We start from the raw sequence: 7259 nt of genomic DNA on the forward strand, positions 1-7259 counted from the left end.
GTCTTCACTTAAAATACGAAGAAATAAATAAGTGACAGCGTTCCATCCGTTTGTGATTTGGGAAATAAGTAGTTAATTTTATTTCATACAAATTATTTGTGAAATTTTCTTGCAATTAGCAAAGTAAAATATCAAAAAATGAAATTTGTCGTTCTCGGTTATATTCGAGTTCTTTTGGGTGCTCTATATCATATAGTTACATTTTAAACATGAAGGAAACAAGGGAAAAAAACATTGTCTTCAAATAAATACTAAAGAATTTATTTTTTTTAAAAAAATCTTTATCTTACGTCTACATCATTCTACAGACTACTTGCAAATCAATTTTTAAAAAAAGAATTTTTGTAACCACATCATACGATTGCCTAAAAAATTAATAATAAAAGAAATGACAAAAATCGATTGATATTATATTTATGTCATACGTTTACATTCAGAAAATAATAATAAATGACAAATTGTTTCAAACTCTATCCATATCATACATTTTCTTTAGAAAATAAAAAAAAAAGTTACAAAAATCGGTTTATAATCTATCCATACACAATCGATATTAAAAGAAAAATTTACAAAACCCGGCTCATCTTTTATCCATAAAGTTATTAGCGTTAATCTTCTCCATATTTAATAAAAGGTGTTCATAATTTTGTGTCATCTTGTGAGGTGTAACTCTTTTCTAGAGTTTATTTCAAACTCGGTAGATTTGAAGCGTATGGAATTTAACGTATGGACAAAGATTTTTTGGATGACAAATTATTTAAAACTCTATTTCTTACGCTAAATAAACTTCTTAAACCACCAATAATTTTTAATGACGATTTAAATTTGAACTTACTTTCAACACTTAGCTCATTACAGTCATCAATCTGTGAATTTTATTTTGAAATTAATTATCTGACTAATAAGCCTTTCGACTACGATAAAAATAGGTGCACTAGTTTAAACGAAGATTGCATCCAGATTATATTCAACTTAAAAATAGCTTAAAACTCTGTTAATGCGTGAAGAAGAAAAAAAACTTCTATACATTTTCGCAAATCAAATTTTTGATTACCTTTTTTTATCTTATATTTTCTCACTTTAAAAGACAACAAATTTTAGTCAAATTTTAATATTTACTAGTTATCCTGAAAAAAAGAAAAAAACATAATCTTGAGATCCACAACCATAGCATTGACGCCATAGCGCATAGCATTCCATAGCTGACGCCATAGCATTGACGTGACAATATTTATTTTTTTATTCTATTTTATATTTTTTTATTTTTTCATTTCATTTATTAATTTATTTATTTAAATTTTTTTTACTTCCGGATTTTTTTATAAATACTCGGAATACTCAATTGATCTGAATTTAATTTTTGTGTCGTATTTTTTCGAAAAAGTATGACATTAGTGCATAATCTAGTTACCTCATAATCTACATAAATCTAGTTGTGCCCTCGTCATTGAAAAACCCATTTTTCAATCATTTCTCACGGAGTTTCTATTTCCGAATACTCCAATTTCATCAAAAGTTGAGAGATAAGACTCGTGTTAGCTCATTTTCAAAAAATTCTCACACATTTCTTTTATAAAAAACAAAAATTCAAAAGATATAGCTGTGGACCATAGGAGAATTTTGCTCGAAGAAGGAAAAAAAAATCAATTGTAATTACATAATGTAGAAACTAATAATCTAATTTTTTGAATATATAAAAAGTACGATTAAAGCGTAATAACGATAAGTTGGACATTTAACTTGTGGAAGTACTATTTGATTATCTATATTGGAGGAAAATAAAAATATTGCCGCCGTCACCACTATTTCAGAAAATTTTCACTGAGCATGCTTCTTACTGTCATAATTCATAAACAATTAGATGAGACAATGGAATCTGATATGTAAACTGCATTACGACCATTAGTAAAAATATTCCGCTGAAAAGTCTAAGGGTATAAATTACTAGATAATTTACGCTTTTTTAAATTGGCAAGCTAAGTAAAATTGCTGAAAAATTCATTTAACTTTGATTATTATTTTATGGCAATTTTATAACACATTTCAAAGCGACCCAAAAAACTCCTCTGGCTTTTGTCGACTATTTAATTTTTGTATTTGAAGTAGTAATAAAATTGAAACTTATCGCGTATTAAAGCGTATGGGTAGTCAGGACTGCTCCGCCCCATGTACCAGCCCTAAGTGATAAAAAAATTTATATTTTGCTGTACAATGCGCAAAGAATTAAACGAACCACCCTAGATAGCTTCTGATGTAATGATCGGATCTTGATCCTCTAGGACTTGGTATTAATGATTCGAAGGTTGCTTTTGAGCCTTGGCGTGTCAGAAGATAGAGGACTCGTCTCTAAATGAGTTGTGCTGGGTTCGAATCCAAGAGAAGGCTAATCGATACGAATTTCGCCATCGACTCGCATCGACTACAATGCTGCCTTAAAATATCCTCAGTGATTGACGGATCATGAATTAGAGCCCCCTTGCTGTTGGGTTAGCTGTGGGAGGTTTTCGTGGTTTTCTTCTCCATGTAACTCAAATGCGGGCTAATTCCATGAAAAAGTATTTTACGAAGGCAAATCTCCCAATACTTGTTTATAGATTTTTTATTCTTATGGATTGAGTTAAAAATTACAACGATACGAAGTTGAACAATGGTAGCCGTAAACTCAGAATTGAGAAACCAAAGAACAGGTCGATTCGTGGATATCTTCGGAAGATGAAGAGTTCTTCGACGTGCTATTCGAATGCTCCCAGAAAGATGTGAAAAGTAAGCGTCTAGTAATGGAGAATACCTTGAATAAAAGATTATGAGCACCGTTTTTTCATAATAAACTGTTAATTTTTGATAGAAAACGAAAACTTATTGGCGGAAACTTATTTATACTCCCAATAATTGTGTGCTAAAATTTTTCGATTCACATGGAGACATGGTAAAATATGGAAAAAAATAAATTTAACATTATGGTGTCCGTATTTTAGACCGTTCTCCCGACTAAACTATTGGGACCCTATTTCTCAGATTACGGGGGCTCAGAAAACTGAATCCGTATTAAAAAAGGATATGTTTATTCAGAGAATGAACGTTTTTATGACTGATTTCGTAGCCTAAATCAACACCTACACTAATTCATTAGCAAATTTTAAATTATCTCCTCGAACCGTTAAGATTGAATCTTAGAACACAAAGATCCGATCATTAGATCAAAAGTTATTCAGAGTGGTCCAGTTTTTTTCTCGCACTGTACATAAATTGTTGCACTTAATTTGTAAAAATAGCGTTTATAACTTAAATCAATATGTGAAATAATTTATACTGGGACAGATGACAGGGAAAGTTGTAATAGCGCAGAAAAAGGTATGCACAAGTTTTATTTATGCTGGGTGTTTGAGGTGCTGGTGTCTCTTCAAGTTGCAACACAGTTTTGGAGGAATCATCGAAATTAATCGTAACATTATAATATTCTGAATATTTATTACTTTTCTGAACTTTTTCTGGTGTTTTTCCCCCTTAAAAAAGTAAATATAAAAAATATTAAAAAAGCTACCTCAGATTAACTGATGGGCCAAGTACAACTATCAGACTCTGCCTTTTAATTAAAGAAATAAAAAATAATATTTTTAAAAACCACGTTTTTTTAGTGGAGAATAATAATTAAAAAAAAAATTGAAAAACAAAAAACGTGGGGAGCAGGAAATACATAACAGTAATGTTATATTAGTGCGTGTACGTGTGCTCTTGAGAATATGTGTATGTATATCTGTAATTGTAATTGTATCTGAATGTGGATGTGGAATATGTTTGTGTGTATGCATATGTATGTGGATGTATATGTGGCTGTGCATGTGTGTGAGTAAGAAAATGTGTATATGTACTGTTATGTATTTCATGCGCCCCACGTTTTTCGTTTTTCAATTTTTTTTTAATTATTATTCTCCACTACAAAAACGTGGTTTTTAAAAATATTATTTTCTATTTTGAATTTTTTTTATTTTAAATTATGATTTTAGTTAATTTTTAATTTATATTTTTTAAAAATTATTACTTTTCAATTATTATTCTTCACTACAAAAAAACGTGGTTCTTAAAAATATATATTTTTATTTAGACTATTTTTCTTAGTCAAGAGTAGTCAAGACTACTAAAATAATAGAACTTTCATTTTAAATTAGGGATACAAAAATCTTTGTAGAAAAACAATACCTTTACGACTTTCATTAGTTTTATGCTGATGACAACCAAAACAATCTGGATATGAATGAGGAAAAACTGGATCCTCGACAATAAAAATATTTTCACCTGACATGTAATACTAATTTGAAATAATGGAATCGACAACAAAAGACAATCTCAAAAATATATTTTTTTAAATTTTATTTTACTTTGTATGTCTCTTTTCTCTTCATTTTCATGCATTGTCATCCAATTCAGAACTATGTGCCAAATTTGAAGTTTGTAGCTAGTCGGGAAGTTAGTTTAAAATCGATTACAAAATTCCACCCGGAAAGACATACACGAAGGCAAGTTTATATAAACGTGGTAATAATAAATAAAAATAACGACTTTAGACTAGATGCGTAAAATACGACTGTCAGACTCGGACTTTAAATTATTTGAAAATGGTGCAGCTGAAGGCATCGATTCGATTTCGATAAATTTCACATTTCAAAATTTGCAAGTCTAAAAATTAGAAAAAAAGATACTCTAAGTTTCTTTCACATCGCTTTACATCTACAGAAGCCATCGCGCTTAAATCCATAGAAATCGAAACATCCACATAATTTAACTGTCAATGCTTTGAAAATAAATATAAAAAAGAGAAAGAAATTCATAAAAATATGTACACATCTCTCGATCATTGATAAAGTGAAAATAGTACAACATTTTTATTGAACTGATAACGGGGATATTTACAGTTTTGACGAGCGTATACTTAACTATGCAATAAATTTCCGACTTTAAACGTTGATAATTTTATTCCTATTCTATAATTTTAACATTTTCTTTATTTTAGCTTTTTGTTTAGTTTTTATTAAAATATGTTATTTTTAATAAAATTCGGCTCCAGTCAACTATTTATAGGAAAGAATTTTGCTTTTATATATCGTTAACACTCATTTTGCATTACACAGGACTATTAATAAGAAGGAATGTTATTTTTTTATTCATACAAAATTGCTTAAAAATTAATTAAGGCTTTCTTTTTTTATTATAATATTGATAAGTTTTGTGAAGATTTAGTTAGATTTAAGGTTTAACTAAGTAAATTTAACTGAAATTAAAAGGTAAACTTAAGTTAAAGAAGTGGGAAAATGACTAACGAGAAAAAAATGTGCAAAATCGCTTTTAAAATATCAAACAAAATATATTTGTATACCTATAGTGGCGGCATCTGTAAATTATTCTAACAACTAATCTGTTAATTATTCTGATTCGATTCTAAAATCGCACGTGAATTAAGTTCGTAATTCTTTCAAAACAATTAATCTGCATTATTTTCTGAAAAGAGTGTCTTTTTATTATTATTAAAAAAATTCCTTACGGAAAAAAATCATCATAATCACACAAATCTAAAATTATCAAAAAATACTTTTGCTATGTAATTTAATTTGCCTATAGTGGCGTCATCTGTTATTGAAAATTGCTACTGCACCTACTTCATGAAAATGAAGGTAAAAAAATTTTTATATTTTTTTAATAATAAGCAGCGAAGCAGCGTTAATCTTATCAATATTATTAATTTATATTATTTTTATATTATTTTTATAATATTTACATTATTTAAGTTTATATGATCAGGAAAAATAAGCCTTATGATAATTTTAACTGAAATGATTTTAAAAAATTATTTGTGATTAAAAAAATAATTTTCTAAAGCAGACTATTATTTTTTTTTTTTTTTTTTTTAAGTTATGAAATTATTATTATTCATAATTTTAAAAGCATTATTTCTCGAGCGTGTGCAGAATTATTTTAAAAAAGTAGCTTTTGAAGGGTATGACAGTAGAAAAAATACACAGAGTTATTAAGACAAGCAAGAAGATTAATGAAAAAATTATTTTGCATTTCACCAATTTAGATCTTGCTGTCGAAATAACTAATTTAGTTGTTGGCTTCTAACAAAATTGTTATCTTAGAGATATTCACCTGAATTGAATTGGAAATATGTTTAGCTAAAATTCCAAGAAAACAAACACAGCGGATTGACGGATAACAGATTGCAAATCAACTTGATTGCATTGCATTTAATTAACAGCATAACTTGTTTAAGAAACCTATTAAAACATTTAAATTAATATTCACAACAAGCGCAAGATAATTTAGTGGTGTGCTTGAGACATTTGCGGAAAAACTATACAACTATATTCTAAATTTGAATTAAATTCAATAAATAGATTTATTACGTAAAATATGTAAAGGCAAATTAGCATCATTACATGTTAAGCTCAACAAAATGTTTAAGTTTTGAAGTAAAAAATGCATGTTGGGGAAATCAAGCAGTTTTAACAATACATATATACTACATATTTAATGATATATTGCTACATATTTAACCGTAACACCATTAAAATTTATTATAAAATTTGAGATCGAAAAATGGGAACCGCTTTAACCCAGATGCAGGTTGCATTTCCCAGAGTTATTGGTGATTGGTGAGGAAATGCCTGATTTGCTTCCCGGCTATCGCGGTTTTTCTAGTTTGTTTTTCACTTTCATTTTATTTTCAATATTTTCGTTGGAAACTTTGCGTTTTCGTCTTCAGCTCTATTTTGTATTTTTAATTAACTTCTGGGGAGTCTTGAGAATGAGCGCCTATTTTGAGCAATCGGATGATGTTAACTTTTTCCCACCTTCATAATTTTTGCAGTAAATGAAGTAACTCATTATCAAGTATATCTTTCGTCTTCAGTTGTTTTTGGGATGATTAATTTCTAAAAAAATAGATGTTGGTTTAACTATAGATACTCGAATAAAAATGGAGTTGAAACACCACTGATATCTTTTAGTACTATTTTATTTTAAAACAAACGTTAAAAGTCAACCTAATTCTGAGCTTACGACTATCAATATTCAACTCCGTAGCCTTATAATTTAGAATCAATCCAGAAGACAAGGTTCAAGACCTCTATCAAGTATTGGGAGAAATTTACCTTCGTGAAGGACTTTTTGATGGAACTTACCCTCATTTGCGTTACGTGAGGAGGAGAACCACGAAACCCTCCCACGGTTAGCCTGATGGCAAGGGGACTCTAACCCGTGCTCTA

Source organism: Parasteatoda tepidariorum, chromosome 4 (genome assembly GCF_982258835.1).
Source record: "Parasteatoda tepidariorum strain Cologne lab strain chromosome 4, Ptep-v5.0, whole genome shotgun sequence".
Lineage (NCBI taxonomy): Eukaryota > Metazoa > Arthropoda > Arachnida > Araneae > Theridiidae > Parasteatoda > Parasteatoda tepidariorum.